At 36.7% G+C, this 13,377-nt stretch overlaps 1 protein-coding gene across 2 annotated transcripts in view; it reads right to left on the bottom strand.

Annotated features, from left to right (window-relative positions):
• The window catches only part of LOC121960080 (rhotekin), a 53,908-nt gene that overhangs the window by 7,886 nt on the left and 32,645 nt on the right, over positions 1–13,377 (bottom strand). The gene's annotated exons all lie outside the window — the stretch shown is intronic.

Raw genomic sequence — 13,377 nt, forward strand, 5'->3', positions numbered from 1 at the left:
GAATGAACTTAAACCACTTGGTATTATCAGGAAGTCACCAATGACAAAACTGTTGTCGATTAAAAGAGCTGAATACCATAAAGCATGTGTTCTGTTGCATATTTATTTCCACATATTCAGTGCAAATATTAATTTCTCCCTGTGTGTGGACCAAATTCTTATAACTAGAAAGCTTAAAGATATATTTCACTGATGAAAACATGGCCTTTTAATATAATTAGTCTGTCTATGCAGTAGAAAGACACAAATACTTTTGAAACCAGTGCTACGTAACCAGAGAAAACAGAGAAAAAGGGATGCTTTCGATCAAGAGGTAGAAAACCTACAACTACCAGAATGCATCAGACCAATAAAGACTCCCGTTGGTGGGTGACATAATGCAAACTCATACATGTGAAACAATGCCAGAGGGCCAGTCAGAAACAATCTTGTATTACAGTTAACGGTAAACTAAAACATGTTTCTGAAAACATCTAAGGTGAGAAACACAGTTTTTAAGTCTCCATTCACATACTCTCGCAGCTAAATGCGGCACTAAATTATTTTTCTAAAAACATTAAAATGTTTTTCTAAAAACATTTTAGGTGAGAGATAAGCTGTGCAGTAAAAAAGTTTTGTTAATAATCAATCAGTGGTGGATTTACAGATACAACCATGGTATGAGCTGGGGAATATCATTTAAGGGCATGCAAAGAAAAACAAGATGACATAACCAAACGACAGCAGTGATAAGAACAACAACAACAACAACAACAACAACAACAACAACAACAACAACAACAACAACAACAACAACAACAACAACAACAACAACAACAACAAACAATAACAAAAAAGAAAAAAAAGGGGGGAAATAGTGATCTAATTATTCCATATCAAATATCTTGCCAATTTAATTTGGGAAGATCTGTCAAATGTCTTTATATGTGATTGTGTTTGTGTGCAAGGGGAAAATCAATGAAAGAAAAAGAATGAAAAATTAGGATAAAATGATATAATAACAATATTATTAATAATGATGGTAATAATAATAATGAGAATAACAATAATAATAACAATGGCATATATAGCAAAAATATGATAATGGAAATACATTATTAGGAATAAAAAAAAGAATAAATAAAAATTACAATTAATTTTAAAAAGAAATGCTGGGTTGTAATAGTATGAAGGAAGTGAACAAAACAAATCGCTATGTGAATAATCAACAAAAGTCAGAAATGGATATTTATATATATATTGTAGCATGGATGGTCCTCACAAGTATGTGGAGGGGAGAGCGTTGATGTCACCAGCAGTAGAAAGCAGAAGTACAGCCTGTAGTTTAACAAAAAGCCAGTGAAACTCTGCTGAGCACTGCTTAGATGTAGAAAAGTTTATCACAGTTCATCTACACATATTACCCTCATTGTTTTCATGCAAAGCTGGTTGAAAATTGGTGAATTATCCCTTTAATTCATGGTTTCGTCAGTCTTCAGAACTGATGTGTTATGAGAGTGATATGCACACGCCTTGAAATAAAGTCTTATTAAAACAAACATCTGTTACCTGCTATTTACCTTGTACTAAATCATATTACAACCCTTTGGAAGAAATGACTCAAGCAGAGGACTGCACTGTTGGATGCAGACTTGTCTATGCATGAAGACATAAATAGAAAGACACATTGTCTTCTTCATTTGATATGATGTCAAGTCCATGTCTCATGTTGCACAGAGGGCGATAGAACACATATTTTCATCGTGCTACAACAAAGTCCTGTAATGCAATACTACATGTACCAGGAAGACATGTGTTGCATGTAATGCAGGTGATTACCCTGTTTATTATCTGTTGTGTGTGTTTCCTGTTTCTGTCATTCAGGGTAGATGATTAAGGTGAAGTTTGTGACATTCTTCTAGCATGGAGTGGCAGTAGGTGTAGTCATTAAGCGAAACAAGACACATTACAGGACTGAAGTATGATGTCATTTGTTTTTGTGGTTATCATATTTCTGCAGTGGTTTCACACCGTGAAAACACTGACCTACAGGTGGTGCTAATGTGCAAAACAAAACAAAACTGCAGCAATGCACCAGAAAAGACAATAAGTAAACACTGATGGAAACAATGCAGCTTTCAAAGTCAAAAATGGACTTTGCATTTGTTTCATGGTGAATGCATGCATGCATGCATATGGTTTGGTCCGTAACACTCAATGTCAGGATACTTAAAAAAAAAAATGACAAAAAAGTCCATGAGTTACCTTTTAAATTTATTAGAAATTTCACATTTGTTCTGTAAAGAAATCTATGGAAAGAATTTAATGTCAATACTGGTGATAAATGCATGTTTTCCAATCTACAAGCAAAAACACATTTTACAAATGTGTGACAATTTGTGATTCACTTAAGATGCATTTTGCATTCCATGAACAAGTAGCAATTTGGATTTAAAAAAAAAAAACAATCTAACTTGAACAAGTATTTCACAGTATTTTACATGAATACTGAACAAGTTCATTTGAAAGAAGTCACTTTAAAAAGAAAAACATTTATATGATCAAGAAACTTTTCAATTGAAAATCTTACTAGATCAGTGTATTTGGAATTGGAAATACATTTGCAAAATACAGTATTTTATTCAGATTGGTTCGTTTTTTGTAAAATAATTTTGCACATGTTCAAATTGGTTGGTATTTGTTTGTGGAATGGAAAAATCAGCCTGTTCTCATTTCCAGCTTGTCAAATGCCACCGTTGGGTCGGTGATTTCGGCATCAGACAGTGACACAAAAGGCACCTTTCGTGCCGGAATAATATACTGCAGAGCAGCGTCATTACTAAGCATCAATGCTTACAATGTAATATAAGGAGCCGGAGAGTCCCTGTAGGGCAGACAGACAGAAAGGTCCAACAAACCCTGGACTTTTACCCAGGGACCCTGCTGTTCATGTGAATGTTGAGCTAAACTATGATGTTCATTTCTAAACCTAGCCCTGTGCTTATGTTACACAAGAAAATAAACTTAAATATGAAGCGTTACCAAATTTGTGAGTATATTTGGAAAAAGACTGTATGCATCTAGAGGGCTAAAACAAAATGCACTGAACAGGCAAAAATTGACAGATGCAGCAGGATATGTAGCACATCATATGTAGATGGTAAAGTCCACTGACCAAGCAACAATATTTGACAAATTGAAAAAATGCATTTGTGAGCACCATAAATTACTCATAAACCATCACACAGTTTGGGGACTTTGTCTATGTGTTTGTAATGAAACGTGTTTGTCACCAGTACTGACACCAGTTTCTTTCAACAGAAATGAGCCAACAGCTGCTCAATCTTTGCTTTCATAAACCCCTTGAAACAGGTTGTATTCTCTGCACAGCACGGCTTCACAAAGCCAACGTCTAAGTGCCAATTTCAACAGAACATACCAAACAGCTTTGTGCTATTCATGTACATTTAACGGGACACTGGTTTTTCATCTGATAACATTCTCAAATACCTGAGTGTGACTGTGTCGCATGTTCTTTTCTATAAGCCCCCCCCCACACACACACACGCGCATATCTGCATTTCAGAATTGAAGCTATGCAGAGTCGTGAATGTCATCACCATTAAATAGCAAGATGACGACACAATGGAGGAACTGATTATGTGTAAAGAAGAAGACATACAGGGGCCACGCCTCAGACAACTATGTCTGATAGGAGATAATCAGACAGATCAGCTTACTTCCCTTACGCTCATGCAACAGCAAAAGAAATGGACTTAAACTTGAAGCTAAAAAAAAAAAAAAACCAAATGCTAAGAGAAAGCCATGAAGAGCTTTACCAGAAGCTAGTTAAAAATGCACCTACACATTTTCCACTTGCTGTTATGTGTAATTGAAAATTATTCATTTTGCTGACCTGACATCTTCAGTATTTCAGTTTGTTATTGCACATAACTAAAAGAGGCAGGAGCTAAATCCTCTCATGACGGAGGGGGAAAAAAGCTAAGCTCCTGCTAAAGGTAAGTAGCTTAGCAGAGTAACAGTAACCAATGTCTCAGCTGTTGATTCTAGAAGAATACATTTCAATGTGAATATTGGCAGTAGATGGACACCCTGGAAAATAAAGATATTTAATACCTATGAATGTTGAATCCTCTTAGATAAACTAGTAAAGTTGACAAGAAAGCTGATTGTTTGCTTGTTTGTAGAGTCTGCGTTTTCCAAAGGCAGAGTGCAGTATTTACATTTTTACTTTGACACAGAATGAAAGCACATCTGCATGAACAATAACATTAATACAGCTGCCCGGACGCATCATTACCAAATTTCACTTTTTCTTCATGTGACAAAGCCTAGATTACTGTTCAAAAAGACTGTGCTCACCATTTACGGCACAAAACATAATTTCTCAAACGAGCAGGCCCAAAGTCACACATTTCACGCGAAAGATCTTTGTTTTTTCACCATAGTGAGTCATGGAGTTCCAGTATAAAGCAGATGAGCCAGGGTGACTCATCCCTTTCACTGTAACTAGAATCTCCCATCATTGGTATGTGTATCTCAGTTTCACAGATGAATGTGATAGGCATCTGAATACACTATCAGCAATCCGATGCATGAAAGATAACATGAAACATATTTTACATATGTTTGAGCTGATAAACAAGACAATTTATGCCCATTAAAAATAATAAGAATAATAATTTGACACTGGCTTCAGGACGGGGCATAAATCAGCACAAATGGAGAAAAAGTATTCCAAAAGGCTTTTTTACATTCTATTAATATCTTGTTTTAAAATCTTATCTAAACTGGGACCTCAAATAATTTATTAAAACCCATTCATACTAACAATGCAAACACAATCCTTCAAAAAAACCTGAAAGCATAATGCCAAAATACAAAAGGTCTATGTGTATGGCCCTTTAGTTGCACGTCATTCTAAATGTTTCAACTATAGTTATTACTAATGGCCATTTTTCATGAAGAAATAACTGCATCATTGATAAGTCTCTGTATAATTTTGCATCATTACCAAAAATATCACAGATTTGCTTTTCACTGTGAGCACTGAACACGGCTGTCTTTGTCTGACAGGTTCAACAAAGGAGGAAAAAGGAAAGTGTTTCACTCTGAGAATCAGGAAGACAGTTCCTTTATGTGGACCGAGAATTAGGGAGAGGCAACGACGGACAGAGAGTGAAAGAAACAAACATTATAAAGCAAAAAATAAATAAATAAATATATGTTATTTATTGTGGTTTGTACCAATGTGTCACAATACATTGAATTTCTCCATTCACAGTTCATTTCCACTAAAAGTGCAGAGGGAAGGCTAGTAGAAACAGGAAGAATGATTCCAGCAGGCAAAACCTGTTTCAAAGTTTGTATGAGCATGTGACTGTTGTTTTAACTTGTTCTAAAACTTAAAAACTTATAGATCTTCTGGTGTATAGTTACATTCAGGATTCACTACAATTAGCTTGTGGCTCAAAGTGGGCTGAACTTCTACTTTTTACCAATGTGGTGTGCAGTGACTTTTAACCCTTAAGCCTTCCTGCTTTTCTCTGTTGGTGGCTATTGTCAAAGGCTATGTTTACATTACAGGGCGTAAATATGCAATTTGTAAAATCTGGGCAAAATTTTAGTTTAAAACATTCAAAAAAAGGAACTAACCCTATGAACAGAGCGTGAAGAAGTCACACTTTTGATGTCATGTCCAAGATGCCAATGTATTGTACTGCAGAGATATCCACTGCTAAACTAATTATTACGGTCAGGGAGAGGAGTCAGGAGTGATGGGGTCACAATGTGGAGGGTTTCACAGAGAAACAGTTCTTGTTAACTTTAGGATGGCCTGATATGACCAATATTTCTGTCTGCGTCATGACAATAGGCATGGCTTGGAGCTTGGCATGCTTAGAGGTCAGGCTCGTTTAGCTCGGGACAAAGGCAGCATACTGCAGCGATACAGCTATGGCAATATTTTGTAGTTTCAACAAAGTAGCAACCTCTGGGGCTGAAAAACAAAGCCAACATGGAAGTGCCAAAAACTTTTGATCTTTGAATGACAACTCCAGAAGCCAGTCAATCCATGAAGACCCCCATGTTAAAATACCCAACTTTACAGCACAAATAAACATGTCTACAGCCTGGTGCAAAAAGAAGTTTTGGTCTCTACTTGATTTTCTTGTTCATAGGAGGTTAATTTTTATATAATTCAGTCATTTACATTTTATTAAAGCTTTAAGTTACCCGTAATTAAGGGCGAGGCACTCTGAGTGACAAAGTTTCCGTTAACAGTGTCTTGAACTTCTCAGTCCGATCCACCCCTCTGCAGCGCCAGCCTTTTGTAAAAAATATGGTCACTTCAGTCTCCAAAAACTAAGATGCCAACGGCTGAAATGCCATACTTTACTCCACAAACACCGCATGACGTTGTCGGAACTGCATCTATCAGACGTCGCATGACTGCATCTAACTGACTGCTGTGACACTCTATGGTGAGCAATCTGTGCCTATGCAATTAACTTTGGTGTGGAAAAAACATGAATCTATGGTAAAAACACATGAAAATACCATGATGACCACAAAATACAATACAATATGTATGGGATTTTAAACCATACATTAAACAGGCCAAAATCTGAAAAAAAAAAAAAAATTCTGTGTCACATGCGAGCAAGAGAATCAGGTTTGGGCTACATTTTCTTGTGATGTGAATGGAACTAAATCAGATTACAGTAACTTTGGTCTGTCTTCAAAAGGGCAACACAAACAGAATGCTAACAGTCAAAAGATGACACATGATGGATTTCAAAAGTTGTTAGTGTCACCCTACCAACGAAGAGCCTGTTGATTTAGCGTTGGCATCGATAAAACCACCTGCAGCTACTGTCACTGTTGCTTTTAATAGTGACACTACTGTATGTCTCCACTGGAGCATCAACTCATGAAACAACTCATCTGGTCAAAAACATGTACAACTTTTTTTTATAGTGGAGTGAAACACATGAGGTGGAGGTTTTGTTGTGGATTAAGGTGAGATTAGAGACAACTACTGTGTCACGTTTTATTCCCTATTATATAATGATTTACACTTTTAGTAAAATCTCCTATGCCCTTTATGCATGTATAACATGATCAGCATGACTCACAGTAAATGACCTGTCATTGCATGATTCAAGGTTGGTCCAGTCAGTTAGCATCCTGCTTATGACCTGGCAGACCTTCTTTCAGGGTGGCAGACAGCTACTGCTGCACTCCTGGAACAACTACAATACACTCAAGTACAAGTATTTGATGAGGAACCACATGAGAAACACTGAACTGTTCTTTCTAAAGATTAATATCCACTTTGTGGAATGTTTCTTGCTAATTTGGTTATTTGCCCCCCCCAATGTTTTCAAAAGAAACCACATCAATTTGCTCAGGTTTAATAGAGTTAAAGAGCTTGTGAGAGGCGTCTGAAAGCAGCACAAGATGTCGAAGCAGGTTTTTCAGGGTCAAGTTTAAAGCTTGTCAATGAAAGAAAACACAGTCACACTGAGCACCACTGAAACTAAATTTTCATAAAATATTCATCCACTACTCAAATATTTATTTTAGTGATTCATGCACAACTATATAAACAGATCTCTGGACCTAATCCATCTGATTTAGCCTGTTTGATCTCTTTTCATGCACTCCTACAGAGTTTAACACCTGATATTTTTGTCTTCTTCTTCTTTTTTTCTGTTATTGCCAGGAATAAATATTACATTTTCCTGCATAGTCCACAAACTTCTGAAAATACTGGAGACTATTGTTTTTACAAATGTAATCCACCAGGTCCGTGATCCTAACACAGCTATCAGGTTGTTTCCAAAGTTCCACATTTAGATTTTGACCCTTTTTTGACTGGAAAACTGCAACCGGCCCATTTTCACTGCAGACCTTTTGACAAACGTTGCAGGAAAAGCACAGGTACAATTAGTTAACACTGATGTAGCAGCTCCAGGTAATTAGTCACACCTGCAACTCAACCTGCATCAATTAAAGCAACAGCTACGGCTTTGCTTTGACGGATGAAGGTGACATAGTTGCAGGACACGAATTATACTTTCTGTGACCTAAAATACATAAATGGATAAACATGTTTTATTTGGCGGTCGGGAATATTTATTTTGTGAGCAAGACTATATGTAGTTAGTATGAGAAGGAAAAATTCTACATTTGTTCTCAGTGATTAAAAGTATTGAAATCTGGTACAGACACACTTTATGCACAGATCTATCAGTACAATACTGAAATTTTTTAGACCACGTCAAAAAAACACAGTTTTTTATTTCAATTAGCAAAAATGCTACATGTTGTTTATTAACTGTCTGATGCATGAAATATGTTTTTTTTTTACCCTGCCCCAACTATATTTAATCTTTGGGACAGACACACAGAAAACACACAGAAATATATGGAACAGTAAATCCATGTTACCAAAGTCTACATATAGTATGATAAAATATGGCTGTACCTAAAAAAAGAATTTGATAGTTTTGTTTTTTTTTTTAATGTGCATAGGGCCTGCTTTAATATTGCACACACTCGTATCACCATGCACACAAAATGCGCTTTTCAAACTCAAGCTTTAAAAAAATATTATCTATTTTCTGAGGGTTTTTTAAATACTACATGCTAAGTAGATTATTATTTCTTTGATTATCATAGCCTGGGTATGCCAATGATCAGCAGCAACAATGATTTTTATACATTATTATTTTTTGTGCAGTGTCAAATGCTCACTCTCATAGCAGTTTTCACATAAAGTGTACTTTTCAAAATCAGGCTATAAAAAATATTATACATTATTATGATTTTCTAATTTCACTGAATTTATCTTTTAACCAAAATCAGTCCAAATCATAAATATCAAATATCCATTAATTTCTTAAAGAATTTTAACCCTTTAAATGCCAGGTTTTTGTCATGATGTCACTAGAATTGTAGGTTGTTGTTTGTTTTGATGATGACAGTCTGAGATATGTCAATGATTTGCAGCAACATTGATTGTGACAGTGCACCTAGTGGAAATATCATGTATTTTCTCTATATGATAAATATAGATAATTTGACATCATCAGGTTGAAAATAGTAAAAAACAAAAAACATAAATTTAATCATTAAATTTGTGACTCAAGTCTGACTCCAGGCCAATACATGTGACTTGTTTCCACAAATCTGCAGGAGAGTATACAGCATAGTATCCATGATAAAATGTCTCTGATATTATAACTGTGGAATATTCCTCTGAGGTATTCTTATACAACAAAGTTTCATAAAAAAAAGGAAGTGTTACTAAGCTTGTTGGTCATTCTTGAGCAGAACAAAGTTAAACCTGAAGGATCTCATTCCTTGTGAATACTAATATGCACTGTTTCACCGCCAGGGTGATGATGTAGTGGGATTAATGACTCAGCGAAGACACTGTGTGAGTTCTTTGTTGCAACAATTTTCAGTTCTTAAAGGATTTACTTGTCTAATTTTTGTAACAACCCCAGACATAAAAAAGTCCTCTCTGTCACCTGTATTGTAGAAGGCCAGTTTTGACTCAGCACGCGTCCTTGACTTGCCTTCAACTGGCAAAGCCAATTCAAGGAAGTGTTAATTTTAACTTGTCAAGGAGATCTTATCATAAGGTGTCTCACTGAGGAAATGTCAGCACATTTTTTGTCCCTTGTAAAAGCTGTGTATCGCGATCCTAAAACACGCTATCATGCAGCAATCTTTCATTCGTTTAATTGTTTATTTTCACAGTGCACAACTTGTTGTGTTCCACGTAATTCAATCTGTCATTCCTAAATTTAAAGTTAAAGTTGCATCCAATTACTTGTGATCACTAGTGGGTAGAAATACCCCAAGTGAACTGGGCGTGCATTTGGGCCCTTTCTGAGAGGACAATATTTATTGCCATTTTATCCCTGGGTGGATTTGTGAAAAATATCTGGCTTTGAGAAACTCAAATCAAGCAGCAAAATACACATACTGTAGCTTACAATGCCAGTCATTTTGTGTTAGATTGGCATGTTATGCTTAGGGTGTGGTATGTCTGCCCTGTGAATCTAAACAATGAGCAGGAAATGGCTGGCAGCACCAGAGATTTCTTTTCTTACTGGATTTAGTTGAGAGCTTAACTATTTATTGGTGTGGCTATGGGATTTGCTATGTATGATGAGGCTAGCTGAGGACAGGTAGCGATTCATAACAAACACCTCTGATTCTTTTCTTCTTTTTTTGAAGTTAAAATAATAATCAGACTGACAAATTTGGAAAACTTGGAAATCAACAAATTAGGTGGAAAAATAGAGAAACCACAAGTTCACATCTAAGCAAACATATGTGGGAGAATATTTTAGCTTTGAATCTTGGCTAGTTGGCTGTCGGGGTACTTCCTTTTTTATTAATTTCTGGTTCTTCCTGACAAGATTGGTTCATCGTTAATGGATGTATTTTATCATGCAGCTATTTTAGTATAAAGAAGCTAACTGAATAACAGGTAAGCAGTTTAATCTTGAAGTTATCGGTCAAAAATACCGTTACAAACTCTAAGCATATTGTAATTCAAGTAATGTGAGAGAAACCAGACTCCTGCATTTCCTCTCGGCTCTGCTTTCAGGCTTAAGATAAGTCTAGACCATGACTGTAAACTTTGGCCAATGTCATTTCAGAGAGAGGGTGTTTCTATTGGCTTTTCTACAAATTTAGAAATGCATGTGCACTTCCCTAAGGGAAGAGTCTGATTCCACGGAGAAGAATCCTGCAAAGAAAGTTGCTATTCCAGCATAGGCAACAACTGCCGACACTGCAAAACAAAACAAACAAACAAAAAAAAAAAATACAGTCTTACGGACAATAAATGACCAAGTCAATATCAGCAAAGTGTTTCAGAAACTGAGAAAATATGTTGCTAAACAGAGCCAAAGCTTTCAAGTTCAAGTTTATGTGGCTAACATTAGCTAGAGCTTTGAATAACTATGTGTCCTCGACCTCACTACTCGCCATTAAAGACAACATCACTGGAAAGAGAGGGCAACAGATCTGCTTTCAGCGGTCGCAGCGACGCAAATCCAGCTGGCGCAAACCACAGTTCAAGCAAACTTTACGTTGCTGCCATTACACAGGTTAGACCCAGCACTGTAACCAGCCACCAGCCTGCTGTGACACCCAGTGCTGGGGATTTTTGCAATGACCAAATATGAGCCGCAACACGGGCAAAGAAGAGTGTGGCGAGGGGATAGTGGGGTGGCTAACCAGCTGACAACTTCTTGTCTCATTTGTGGTCTGATCATAGACTGAATATAAAAATGGACAACATGTCAGTTCCCCCTAACTTATCAGTCTGGATCGCCCCCTGGTGTCTGTCTGCAGTATAGGTCATAAAGCTCGCCCCTCAATGTTAGTCAATGGGACATAGGCCCAAACTAAAAACTACAAAAATACATGCCAACTAAGTTGTTCCCAAAAATGATTTCTGTCACTGAAGGTAGTTCTCATCACGCTGATGTTTGTTCAATTGTTTGTTTTTATGATCAGTTTTGTTTTAATAAGTTATTCAGTTCTTCAAAATTGGCCTTTTCTGCCATGATCGACAACCAATCCATGTGCTCATGTTCAATGGAGCTCCGAATGACCTCAGCAGCGCAGATTGGCAGCGGATGTATATGGGATATTTCAGCTTCACTCAAGCATAATGGTTGTAAGTGGGGGGCGTGTCATCCCTCTTTATATACAGTCTTTGGATCTGATCAACAGAGACAGGGAACAGGGCGAGGAGGGGTTGGGGGAGTGCACTGTGTGTAACTGTACAATGAAATAAGAGTGCTATATGAAACAGCGGCTGAATAAAGGAAAGACAGAAAATCGTAAGTGAAATGTAATTTCTTTGTGGTGCTGCCCTTGCACCACCCGTGGGGCTGAAACCTGAAAAAAAGCTGCAGATTGATGTGTGGGATCAGCAGTAATGTGTCCTGCTACTTGAATTTATTTAAGTCTGCCTCTATGCAAACAAACTTAATGCAGTCCTATGCACTGACTACATTGAAACTGCCACTCCCTGTATATACACCGCGTGCTTCTTTTCTCTAAATATAGATTTTTTTTAGGTTGGAATCCATTTATGTTTTATGACCTCTTCACCTCAACATCGGTAACACAAGGAACTGTTTTCTTCCAAGCATGCATTCGTATTCACCCATACTTAAATAATTTGCTATGCTGTTCAAGCATGTAACCGTTAGTGATTAACTGTAATCAGATGAGACAACTAGCAATAAAGAATCTCAGTCATTCAGAGCTCAGCGGCATTTACATAACTTTCACCCATTCATCCATCTTCCAGTATCCATGTCAGGCGTTTACATACATATTCTTGCAAGTTAAATACAATGAACTTGTGCTTACATAATGTTGTGTGTTTTGATAAGGGCAGCGCCACACCCAGAAAACTCCCTTGACCTGAACAGTGTCATAGACAGAGGCCAATCAAAAAACACTACGAGAAGGTAACGCAACAATAATTCACCCAACAGTAATGATAGTTCCTGTTTTATTGCATTCTCTGAGGCAACACCCTAATTTAATTTAATTTACTTTAATCAAAATGTTTACAGAAAGTGTTGACAGATGGCAGTGTACCACCCAGTTGGACGACTTTTTAAGTAACTGGGTCAGTAAAGGATTATGTGTGAGTAACTTTTTTGTGCATTTCGGGCGGTTTACTCAGCAACGACTTTGTCTATATTCAAATAAACCGACCCCTCCTCTTCTCTAAGAAGTATGAATGAGATTGACAGACCATTGAGTTCTGAACACAATTTGTTTTTCCAATTAAATATTAGTCATAACTTTGCATCAAGACTTTCTGTGGTTAATAGGTGTTACACAAGAGACTTGATGGCCATGTGATTTTGGGTTTGCCTAATTGCACCAATAAAACATGAGACTGATTGTTAAAGCAGTCATACATCAATAGATGTCCTTAGAACCTCCGTCATAACTGTATTTAAAAAAACGAAGATAATTTTGACAATTAGAAACGCAATCAAGCTCTAAAACCAGGCCCATCACCTGTATGCAATGTGTCCCAACCACTTATTAGTCAGCTATCTAAATCTCACATTTCCTGATTCCACATTGATAATTACCACACTCAATATGTTGTCAAGGCTCACGGCAAACATATATTGCTTAACATTATACCGCAGTATTAGAATGCAACTTATCTGTACTAAAATCATCCACAGCTGCAGTGTTTTTCAGTATAAAATCAAAGAAGTTAGTATCTCAGCTGCCTTAAAATTTTAAGTTGACTGAATTTGACATGACAAGTTGAATCATCTTAATATTACCTCAACTTGTCCTCTC

Source organism: Plectropomus leopardus, chromosome 20, assembly GCF_026936395.1.
Source record: "Plectropomus leopardus strain MGB_pleo_1.0 chromosome 20, ASM2693639v1, whole genome shotgun sequence".
Classification (NCBI taxonomy): domain Eukaryota; kingdom Metazoa; phylum Chordata; class Actinopteri; order Perciformes; family Serranidae; genus Plectropomus; species Plectropomus leopardus.